We start from the raw sequence: 12,085 nt of genomic DNA, 5'->3' as shown, positions 1-12,085 counted from the left end.
CTCAATCTCTGGTCAGGCAGCAGTGCCCTGAACTGTAAAGGCTTTTTTCTTGTGTTTAAGTTACCATGGAAGATGAAATAGTCACACAGATGTACTGGCCAGTAGAAACTGGTATTGCTAGCTGTGTATCATCTATAAATACTTTTTTTTTTCTGATTTATAAGCTATCTGTACTTTATAAATGGAAAAAAAAATCCAGCCCCCAAATCCAGAAATGGCTTAGTTATATTCTGTTTCTAAACATAAACCTTCTCAGCTGAAAAAAAGCTCTTGAGCTTTTGCAAAATAATATCCAAGAGGCTAAGATTATTTTGGGAAAACACATCAGATGATGCATAGTATTACTGCTTGAAAATAAAACTCATTTCTGTTATACTGCAGTTGTTTTCTGCTACATGAATATCTCCCAATACATCTTGGCTCTAGACCATATTGTTTTGCAGCTTGTTATCTCACTGTCTTCCTCAAGGATTACTGTAAAGCTTGGTGTGTAAACAAAATGTTCACTGACTGTCTTCTTTAAAGTTTTTTTCTAATCTCTGATGCAGCAAAGTTTCTTTATAACAAGCTGATTTTGTGATCAATAATAAAGATTGCATTTAAGAGAAAATGCGGAGGCAAAGAGAGAAGGATGCTCTAGAGGGGAAAACACCATCCTCAGTGTCAGAGACAAATCCATTGGCTCGGTCAGAGACATCCTGTGTGGCACTGAGATGTTGTACTGAGGGCAGCATAGAAAGCATAAAATCCACCCTGGGCTGTGCAGCCCGTAAGTATATGCAAGAAAAGACAGATCAGAAGGTTAACTCTGCCATACTTACAACTTGCTTCTTCACAACAAGTCACATAGGCAAATCCAGTCATCAGAAGGACAACACACTTTTCAACAGGTGTCTACTTTACAGACATGTGCTGCCCTGGGAGATGGAATCACAGGGACAAGTCCTGGGATTTCTGGTCTATACTCCTGATTGTGCTTTCTATCTGTCCCATGCAACCAAAGGAATGCAAGCAAAAGAAACCAGGGGTCCAAAGGAATGTATGATCTAACAAAGGAACATCTCCCCAAACGTCTGTCTTCAGCTGGGGTAAGACACAGAGGTAGGTTAAAAAGAACTATCCATCATCTAGTGGAAACTTTCTTTTACAACACCAGAAAAGTATGAAAGATGCCACAGATATCAGCTGCACTACTTCTCCAATGTCAAGGAAGGCTGAAAGACCTCTGGTGGCTCCTTCACCAGTCGGAACAAGCTGAAGGGCTATAGGATCACAGAATCACAGAATGGTTACAGTTGGAAGGGACCTCTAGAGATCATCTAGTCCAACACCCCTGCTCCAGGAGGGACACCTACAGCATGTGGCACAGGGTGGCATGTGGGCAGGTTTTGAAGAGAAGGAGACCAAGGATGGTTTGCTGGGCATTAAGACTGAAAAACTACAGCTAGGACCTTCTAGTAATAATGTACACACTTAATGGGATTCCAAATATCTCAGACACACTACAGAAGTCATGAAAAATATCTACTACCTTTCTAGTATGCAATGGATGCTCATCACCCCAAGGAACAACTTTGGAATGGCAAAACTAGGCTCAGTGTCTTCCTAGTGAAAAATCAGAGAAGGAAGAAAGTTGTAAATCCTATACAAAATAACTCAAGACATCAGAAGCAACAGTGGTTTATCATATCTGCTAAGCATAAGTAGACACCTGATTACAGGAGGTTTTATCTGATTTCTCAAGACTCCTTATCAGACTTCACAATGAGAAAGGTGTGTGAAAATTTCACCTTGTTTGATTAAACATTTGCATTATAACTTGTTTGGGGTTAAAAAGTACTAGGAACTTAATACTTCACATTGGTTTTGGTCTGTGAATTTTTGAATCATCTAGAGAATATGAGCTCCTTGATGAAAAGTACTATTTTGTGTTATGAACCAGAAAATAATGGCCTATCAGACTATAGAAAGTGGTCTAAAGCATCTATCTTTAATCTTCTTGTGTAAGTGTTCTAGACACTGTAATTTCCAATAACAATAATGGAATAAATACCTCATTAACCCCTTTAAAGCTTCCAACACCATGACAATATCTAAATGAACTGTCAGTGGAACAGGCATTGTTCAGTAAGACAGCAGACCAGAAAGTTAATACTGAGCTATATCCCCAGTGAAGTAACTGAAATGTATTCTCAATTTCAGCAACCTGATAGCTTATATATTGTCAGGAAATGTATAAGAAATTATTCAAATCAAAGAGTCTCCTAACTTCATAAATCACCTCATATTTGAAATCAGCTTTGAAACAAGAGATAAAACAATACTTACTAAATTTTGGAAGAGAATGTTTGTTTAGATAGAGTTTAATTCACAGAAAAGTCACTGCTTGAACTCCATATTTACACACTTCTGATCCATATACCTATTGATATTACACTATTCTCATCATAAATTAGTGTTTTGACAGACTAATACCCAATGTTGAGCTGAATGTCACAGATATTTATTGAGTAGGAAGTAAAACTGTAATATCTAGTATGAGCAGAATATTCACATAACAATAAAAAGTATAGATTTGGCTTTAGGGAACAATTCACAGTGCCTGAATGCATCCAAAAAAAAAAAAATGAAAACAGGAGACTTGAGCAAAAATATGAAGAATTTAATTATTACATATGGGTTGTGGTGGAAGTGTCTAGATCAAAATCAAAGCCTGTGGGTAAAAAAATGAGGACTATATTATACAGGACACTGGACATTTTATTGACTTGAACACTCTGATAATAGCCACTGAGGTAAATGCACCGCAAAAAAGAAATAGAGAATAGGGAAAAGAAAGCAATGAGAAGGAATTCTGCTTTGTATGCAGGTAGGAAGAACATAACATCAATGATAAATTTGATCGCACAGCTCTGAGAAAAGCATTTTACCCCATAAGAAGATGATGCATAGATTTCCTTGAAGGAAATATGAACTAATTCTAAACAAAATTTAGGGTGAGATTTTCAAAGCTACCTAGAAAAGACATCTAATTCTCAACAAAATATGTGGTTTTTAAACATATGGAACATGTTTAAACACTTTTTTACAAATTCTGTCTTAAAGGAAATCAAATTGATTTTTCAAACAGCCATTACTGGTGCATTATAATCTCGCTCACTCCATAGCCCAATGAATTTTAAAAGCACTTTTGGCTCCCATTCAAAGTCAGAAAGCTTAAAAAATATGGATATCCAACTTGAAACATCTTAATAGAGGAGAGATTTTAAGAGTAAAAGGATCTGGCCTACCTGAAAAATCAGGCTTTCTTAACTCAGCTGAAAATCAATCATAAAACAAAATAAAACAAAACAAAACAAAACAAAATAAAATAAAATAATCAAAGTGAAAATTAAGCTGTGAAAATGTTGACCTTGGAGAAGCAGACATGACAGCCAAACACTGTACTGGATGTGCAAGGACCATGTAGCTAGCACTTACTTGACCAAGAGTTCATCTGAAACCTAGGTCATTACCATGAACCCTTCACATTCAAACTCAGAAAGGAATTTCTTTTCTTACTGGAAGGAAAACAAAGCTTCTAGAGTCTCTGTTGATCAGATATCCTAGAAAAGTATATTTTTCAAAACATAATTTCCACTGGTTTACCACCATGTGATCACTTAGTTGGTCTTATTTATAAATAAAGAAGCACGACAGCACAGAAAGTTATATTTCATGTTCTCACCCATTATTAGCATAGAACAGATTACCCAAGAAAGGTGAAGGCTCGTTTGGAATTAGAGTTCAGAAGAGATGTCGGGACAACAGGAAGTGTTTCTACAAATATATCAGCAGCAGGAGGAAGACTAGAGAAAATGTTAGTCTGCTGCTGAATGGGGAGGGTGCCTTGATGACAGAGGATGCCAAGTAGACAGTTATTAAATGCCTTCTTTGCATCTGTCTTTACTGCTAAGGTTACTCCCCAAGAACTGCAGAGCTTTGATATGAGAGAGAGATAAATGGGAGAGAGGAAGATTTTCTGCTAGTCAAGGAGGATTAGATTAGAGATTATTTAGGCAAACTGAACACCCATAAATCCATGGACCCAGATGGGATTCACCTAAGAGTGCTGAGGGAATTGGCTCAGCCGATTCCCTCATGTTATTGCTTAGCCATGCTCCATCATCCTCGAGAGGTCATGGAGGGCAGGAGAGGTGCCGAAGGACTAGAAGAAACCAACATCACTCCAGTCTTCCAAAGGGCAAGAGGGAGGAGCCAGGAAACTACAGGCCAATCAGCCTCACCTCTGTCCCTGGAAAGCTCCAGAAGTGTGGGTTGGACAAGTGGACAGTGAGGTGGATTGAGAACTGGCTGGATGGCAGAGTGCAGAGGGTAGTCATAAATGGAGCTGAGTTTAGTTGAAGGCCTGTGGTGTCCCCAAGAGGTCAGTACTGGGCCTGGTGCTGTTCAACCTGTTCATCAGTGACCTGGAGGAGGGCACGGAGTGCACCCTGAGCAAGTTTGCAGATGACACCAAGCTGGGTGGAGTGGCCGACACTCCGGAAGGCTGTGCTGCCATCCAGAGGGATCTGGACAGGCTGAAGAGTTGCGCAGAGAGGAACCTCATGAGGCTCAATAAGGAGAACTGCAGGGTCCTGCACCTGGAGAGCAATAACCCCAGCAGACACCAGGACAGACTAGGGATTCACCTGCTGGAAAGCAGCTCTGTGGAAAGGGATTTGGGAGTCCTGGCTGACAGCACTGGCAGCAATGTGCCCTCATCGCCAAGAAGGCCAATGGGATCCTGGCTGCATCAGGAGGATGTTGCCAGCAGGTCAAGGGAGGGGATGCTGCCCCTCTCCTCAGCTCTGGTGAGGCTGCATCTGGAATACTGGGGGCAGTTCTGGGCTCCCCAGCACAAGAAGTATGTGGAGCTTTTAGAGAGGGTCCAGTGGAGAGCAACAAATATGGTTAAGGGACTGGAGAATTTTTTGTATGAGGAGAGACTGAGTTGGGCCTGTTTTCTGTGGAGAAGAGAAAGCTGAAAGGGGATCTGATCAACAGGTACAAATACCTGAGGGGAGAATGTAGGGAGGAAGGGGCCAAACTCTTCTCTGCCGTGGCCAATGACAGGGCAAGGGGTAATGGGTACAAGTTGAAACACAGGAAGTTCCATCTTCACATGAGGAAGAACGTCTTCACTGTGAGGGTGGCAGAGTCCTGGCACAGGCTGCCCAGAGAGGCTGTGGAGTCTCCTTCTCTGGAGATCTTCAAAACCCGCCTGGATGCCGCCCTGTGCCACATGCTCTGGGTTTCCCTGCTGGAGCAGAGGGGTGGGATTAGATGATCTCTAGAGGTCCCTTCCAACCTCAACCATTCTGTGATTCTGTGATCTTCTGTGGCATCTCAGTCTAAGAGGTGCACCTAAAATGGTACGCGGTCTCCTCAACTAACTTCACACTGTATCATGCAAAAGCATGCCAAAGATTTATCTTCACATCAGATGAGTATGTCCACAAAGACCATGAAGTGATGACTTTGCAGAAAATGAACGCAAAGGCTTTGTGATCTCCTGAGAATTGTTTCAATTCTGACATTCATTATTTGTATTAGATATACTTTTTTCGCCTGAATTCTGTGCCCTGGTCAATAAACAATTAGTATTTTATGACAAATTGCAGGAGGCAGCATTAACAGTGGTTTGTAGCTACATGCACACATGAGAGCCGAGAATAATTTTTATGACTCCAGTAGAAGTGCATGTAACAAACAGAAGTCAATTTTTATGACCATAATGATTGCAGCATCTCAATGTCTGTAGAAAATAGCTTTAGGCAAATCAGTTAATTAGTAGCAAAGTGCATTTGTTCACAGACTGTTCAGCTGTTGCATCTAATATTTGGAGACCCTTTCAAAAGAAAAGTTTAATATATTTTTTCAAAAGAAAAAATTAGTAGCTGCTCAAAATCTAAAATCAAAATTCCAGCTTAAAATAGTGTTTCACAAATTTCTAAGTCATTAATTTCAAAATATATAATACAAGGCTTCTTAAAAAGAGACTTTTAAACATGGAAGGTGATAAAAATGTTTGTGGCTCTTGCAGTGACACCAAGAGCTACCACTGACAATTTCAAACCTTCTGAATTTTAGTATTAACACTTATATTACCTCCAACTTACCCTTTCAGGATTGCATACAAAACAAACAAGCTAACACTCCTTACAGCAGTGTAATCATATTCTGCTCTTTATTATTTCACTTGCTAAATGTTTTCTTTCCCAAGACTCTCAAACTGATTTAATACCCTTCCTGCTTTAGCCTCTACCTTATGCACAGAAGTACAAGTCTTCTGCATCAATTTAAAGCCAAAGTGATGAATGGAATTTAATGATCTTTTTTGTACAGTTCTGTATAACACTAAACAATGGCCAATGCATTCATTCATGATCAGTTTTTTTGCCTTGTTTTTAATTAGCTTCCTATCTGGTGGGGTGGTGTGAAAAATTGCACCCCGCGCCTTACCACATCTTTCTTTTATAAAATGTATGTACAACAAATAAAAAGCACATTTTAACCTACCTGCTACCTATTACGTTAAATGTCATTATTACTAAAGACTGGCAGTTCAGCTAACAAACGCCCTCATTATTTTATTCCAGCTCTGCTTTGGGTATAGTCAATCAAATCATGCTTGATTTATGTCAGATGCTAACAAAATACAGTATAAATAGAGCCATTGAGTACAATTCAGTGATTCTGTGTTTATTCAGCTCTAAGCTATGAAGCTAAAGTGGATACCATTTATAACCAAGACATGCATTCTTCATGGCCATAAGAGTCAGCAGGCCATAGCTAGAGCACTTTTAAGGCTGGGAGAATATAAAGTGTTCCTATGAGCGGACTCAATTTTTTTTTTAAGTATACAAATTAATAACTTTATATAAAGATAGAAAACACTATCATGACTATAGATCATTTTTTCTTTTGATTAGGAAAGTTGTTTGATGGATTTAAAATAACCTAATTTGCAATGTAGGCCTCATTATTAATGGTCAGTGATTTTAGTACTTTCCAAAGGTGACTTTCTACAAGGAATGGCTTTTAGGCGTACGTCTATATTACATTTCCAGTCACACAGGTTATTTACAAAGATTTCTTTTTTTTTTCTGCTTTGCTTGAAGGTTTTGTACATCCAGGCTACTGACCTAGGGAAGCCCCGTTTGAATGTGGAAAATTACAGAAAGTCAGTTGTGCTCACTGAGTGATGGAAGAGCCATGAGAACCATTTGCAGCATGTCAGCTGGCAGCCTTTCCCCGACAGTTCAGCACACACAGCTCCTCTCCTCACTGCTCCTTACTTTCAGCAACTGTTTCTACACAACAGCTAAAAGCTGATATATATTATACAGGAAAGACTGAGGCGGACAATATTGCGGTGAGCAGTAAAACGCCAATTTTCCTAGCTAGAAAGTTATTTTAAACTCAGGTGTTCAGGTTTATGAAGCCTGTCCTGAAGTCAATAGTTTGCAAATGGTAGATATACACTGAAGAGATTGTAAGAAAAGTTTGTCTTATAAATGCTCCAAATCATGACTTTGGGTATATTTGGAGATGACTTTTTCTAATAAAACTTTAGTGGGAATAACTACTTAAAAAACAATTCCAGTAAGAATGTTTTTGTGTCATGCAGAATCCATATCTCTCTGGCGCTTGGTAACATCTTGCCCAGAATTATGTTGGAAAGGGTGGCCAATGCACAACCTCCGAGCAGACACTGCCAGTTTCAGGTCCTCAGCACATACAGTCAACCCTATGAAATGAGATATTTACCATGAATTCCTGACAGCAACAGCACATTATGAGAGAGACAGAACTGACTGACTTTACCACTTGATTCTTTATGTATCTTGACTGGGTGAGACAGAGAGCAAATTATTTGTTCTTCTGAACTTCTTGCAAAGAATGCAAATGGGTGTATATTACCCCTTCATCAGCTCCTTTCATTTCAAGCTATGTCTTTCCCCTTTGCTCAGACCAAAACCACCCATACTGCATGGACTGAAGCACATCTGATGTTTTGAAATGAACCTGCCCAACATCATTAGAAGAAATGTCTTTTGCCTCTGTCCAGGCAAACTTCCAAACAAACTGCAATAATAATATTATAGTTTCCATCTAAGCTTTTTTTTTTTTTTTTTTAAAAAAAAAGTGCAAATAATAAATTAGCAATCTCGACGGTGAAAATATAAATACAAATATATATTTATACACACACATACACACACACACAGAAAACAGGGCATGATTTGTCCACACAGTGCAGTAACAGTGGAAGATGTTGGGAACCAAGTTCCCTCCCTTGTGTTTCACTAGTGCACTGAAATGTTTCGTCCTACATAAAGGTCAGAGTCCAGAGTTTGTGGAAGCAATCGAACTTGCAGCGTCAGGGAACGTATTCGCAGGACGAAATCAGAAAGAAAACAGCAGAAAGCTGACTCTATAAATTCTACTCCATGACAGCATCTAAGTGGTATTGAAACCCTATGGAGGAGGATTAGTGAAGATTAGCAACCTTTGATTTGATAATATCAGATAGAAGAGAGCAAAGAAAACTTTTTTGGCTTATTTGAAGCAAAGACAACAAGTTTTTCCACATGAGAATCATTGAAAATGAGCAGGTGCCAGAGAGATGGGCTAGAAATTAAAATCGTGAGGTAAAAGATGGATTTTTTGTTTGTGCCTTTTCATTTCACCATAAGGGTGACCTGTTAAAATAGTGGCAAAACAACATTGAAATGATCCTAGGTCCCTGACAGACAAATCATGGTTCAACGTATTTTCTCTCAGTTACATCAGAAAGTATGAACTTGCAACCTTGGCCCCAGCTCTTTTAATGGCACACTGACAGGGCAAGAATAATTCACAGGTTGAGCTAATCAAAGGTGAAAAGGGAGAATCAGTAAATGTCGTATCCTTTTGCCACTTTCATCAATCCGACTAACTGAATTTGAGCTAAAGCTTGGCAAATTTTCTGCAAAGGGAAATTAATATGTAACACATCTGAGGCCTAGTGCTGGCCGGTAAAATTGGAAAGCCTGCGTTATATCAGAGGGCGATTATTGAGGGAGAGAGCGGCCAAAGCTGAGATAATCAGAAAGAAGCTTCTGGTGTCTCTCCTCTGATAGCACTGTGACCCTCCCAGCCCTGCACCTGAGGAGAAATCTCTCTACTTTTCAATTTTTCCCCATCAGGAATATATTCCATTGCCCATTTCTGTTGCCCACACATGATTGAATCAATTCAATTACCTTGGAAAAGTTGATACATATTCAGGCCATGAAGACGCTCAGGATAGAAAGAGAGGAAAAGAGACAAAGAAATCTGTATTTACCCAATAATAAGTTTCATTTGGAGAAGGTTTGAAAACAATTCTCCCTCGCATTTGTCCCTGTCAGATCACATTATTCACAAATGAAGTTTACAAAATATCAATTCAATTTCAATAAGGGAGCCTGAATCCCAACACACAAGGGCTGAATTTACCAAATCATAACACTTGAGGGGACCCTGGTGGCTTCCAAATATTTTCCAGTCAGAGGTAATCAAAAGCAGACGGCTGAATACTAATACATTCAATTTCACCCCTTTTGTTCGCATCTGTTCCCTTATAATACTATTTTCTACACTTCCAAATCACTGATGATGGCAGTTTGGAGAAAAAAAATAAGTGTGTGGGGGGAATCATAGCACTCAAACATTTTTGTGGAAATATTCTCAAATATGTACAAGAACCTGCTTTTTAATCAATTTACTGATGAGTAAACAGAGCTGTATCACAGAAAAAAAAAAACATGGTTCCCCAATAGCATTCCACTGTGTTTTCTAACTAGTCCTAGCACTAACGTTTATTAATAAGATGAGAAATATTGCTTCCTCATCAATCTATCCCCAGCCTCTCCCCAGTAAGGAGAAACAGAAGCAAGCACTTCATATAATCAACTATGCCACCTCAGAGTACTGGCATGTCTGCTTTATGTCCCCTATCTAAAAACAGCTAGTCTCTTTCACTCCAGAAGATACAATAATAATATTAAGTAGAAGTAAAGTTACTACACAAATACATCAATGAAGTCACAAATGACTAAGCAGAAAGCCCTCATTAGGGAACATCAAGAGTTATGACTATGTCAAAAATTGATAAGGACAAGGATGAGCAGGGGATTCCGATATTCCATAGCTAGAAAGGATGCCTGTAAGAACTACACTATTGTTTCTGATTACTTATGGGCCAGAGGGCTTAAAAAAAAAAAAAAAAAAGAGCTAAAAGCAGTATGTAGCCTTGAGACCAACCAGCCATGCTGACTCCATTCTCATTTCTCCAAGATTTATTCACTCATAGCTTGGACTTTGCATCTTACCTTACTGCTGAATTTCTAACACCTCAGTTCCTAGTCACTGGACTTCACTCAGCCCTCATCCAGAAGGCTGAAGAGTACCTGCTGTCAACAGTCTTCTAATGTTGTGTTCCTCTGGGACAAAAATAAACACAGTGATTAGAAAACCAGTCACAGAAGTATCCTCAATTGACACTACCTGGCTGTGTGCTGCACTGAAACCTCTGCCTGGTGAGGAAAGCCTTCCTATCCTGTTCAGCATAACATCAGACCTCATTATAACCCCATCAGCAACATCAGAGGACTTCCACTGAGACACTACACTCCTCTTGTATTCCTCTGTTACTGTTTCACCCAGAACAGAGTAGATCGTAGCTGTGTGTATGCACAAGTTATCATGGTACAGGAGCTACATGCAGTTTTCTGAAATCTAAGACCAGAGCTACCTGTAGATCTAAGTCAGAGTCTATAGGAAGATGAAGATGGCTATAAGAGTCATTGAAGCATTCCTCAACTGAAAGACAGAATATGAAATTCTGTCACATTCATTCATATGATCCAAACACACTGTTCCTGATTGCTGATCACACTGATGCATTCTTCCCACATGGAAGGTTTTCCTTAAACATAAGTTATAACTTAAAAATTGAGTGATAAAATGCTACCCGGGGGATGCCACCAGAAAAGGTTGCTTCCAAAACACAGTCAGCTGTTATTCTGTCCACATCTGAAAGTAATTCTGCAGAGAAAGGCAAAAGCAGTAAGATTGGTTCAGATCAAGAAGACAGTTCCCCGAGAATGTAACTGTATCTTCTGAAATAAAAGCTCTGATTATTTATATATGAAACCTGGTGACAAGTTCTCAATTTCATTTATTGTACAATGATATCAAGATAATATAGATGATCTCAGTGGCACAGGGATTGAGGAAAGCCTTACCCAGAGAAAGTAGTTGGCTGTGCCAACCATTATAGGCTGTAATTCTTAGAGCTGGTTTGGAAACCTGAAGAATCAGATATAGTAGCACAATAGATAATGGTATGATGAAGGAGGATACCACAGAGATAGTATTATCACTAGGGATTGCTCTATGAAGGCACATTCAGACATAATCACCACCATAAATAGCAGAAAACCATGTCTTCACAAGAGGATTTCACCCTAAGACCTGGAGACTGATATGCCAGGGTGCATTTCTTGAATCTGAGATGGCATCATCAAATAGTATGGAATGGCCATAACAGTTTGGGAATGAGAAACAGGGGAAGAAATAATAACCAATTAGCAAAGAAGTTTCTAAAGCAGTTGTTAGAAACCTCCCAAACAAGATGTTTTGCCTGTATTCAAACAAACACATTGTAAATTAATTCCATCACGCAGATGAACTCTGTGTTCCTTTCTTGTAGTTTGAAAAGTTGTTTCCTTTTTTTTTTTTTTTTTATTTTTGAGAAGGTTTGAGAAAAAATGAGATTGCTATTTCAAAGATGATCGATTAGGCCTTCTTGCTGCAATGAATAACTATCTATTAGGTCACATAATGACACAGGCCCGTGTGCATGGCTATCTGCATCTGTATGTATATGTGAGAACACCATAAATGCACCACACATAGTGATAAGTACAATAATTTACTCAAAAGACTTGAACACAAGTTTCATTTACAACTACAGCATGCCCCTGAAAAATACAGTGCAAATTGCTTAGCATGA

General features: G+C 39.1%; 1 long non-coding RNA gene across 1 annotated transcript; it reads right to left on the bottom strand.

Moving 5' to 3' along the window:
* Positions 1-7,686: 7,686 nt before the first annotated feature.
* LOC112943011 lies at positions 7,687-10,493 on the bottom strand. Its single transcript, XR_003248510.1, has 2 exons — positions 10,401-10,493; positions 7,687-7,792 (listed from the first exon to the last, which is right to left on the bottom strand). It is a non-coding gene; the product is annotated as an uncharacterized LOC112943011 (long non-coding RNA).
* Positions 10,494-12,085: the final 1,592 nt, after the last annotated feature.

The sequence above is a fragment of the Nothoprocta perdicaria genome, unplaced genomic scaffold (genome assembly GCF_003342845.1).
Source record: "Nothoprocta perdicaria isolate Ctin4 unplaced genomic scaffold, notPer1 scaffold_14, whole genome shotgun sequence".
NCBI classification, from domain to species: Eukaryota; Metazoa; Chordata; class Aves; order Tinamiformes; family Tinamidae; genus Nothoprocta; species Nothoprocta perdicaria.
This window is presented reverse-complemented; position numbering and strand designations above follow the sequence as displayed.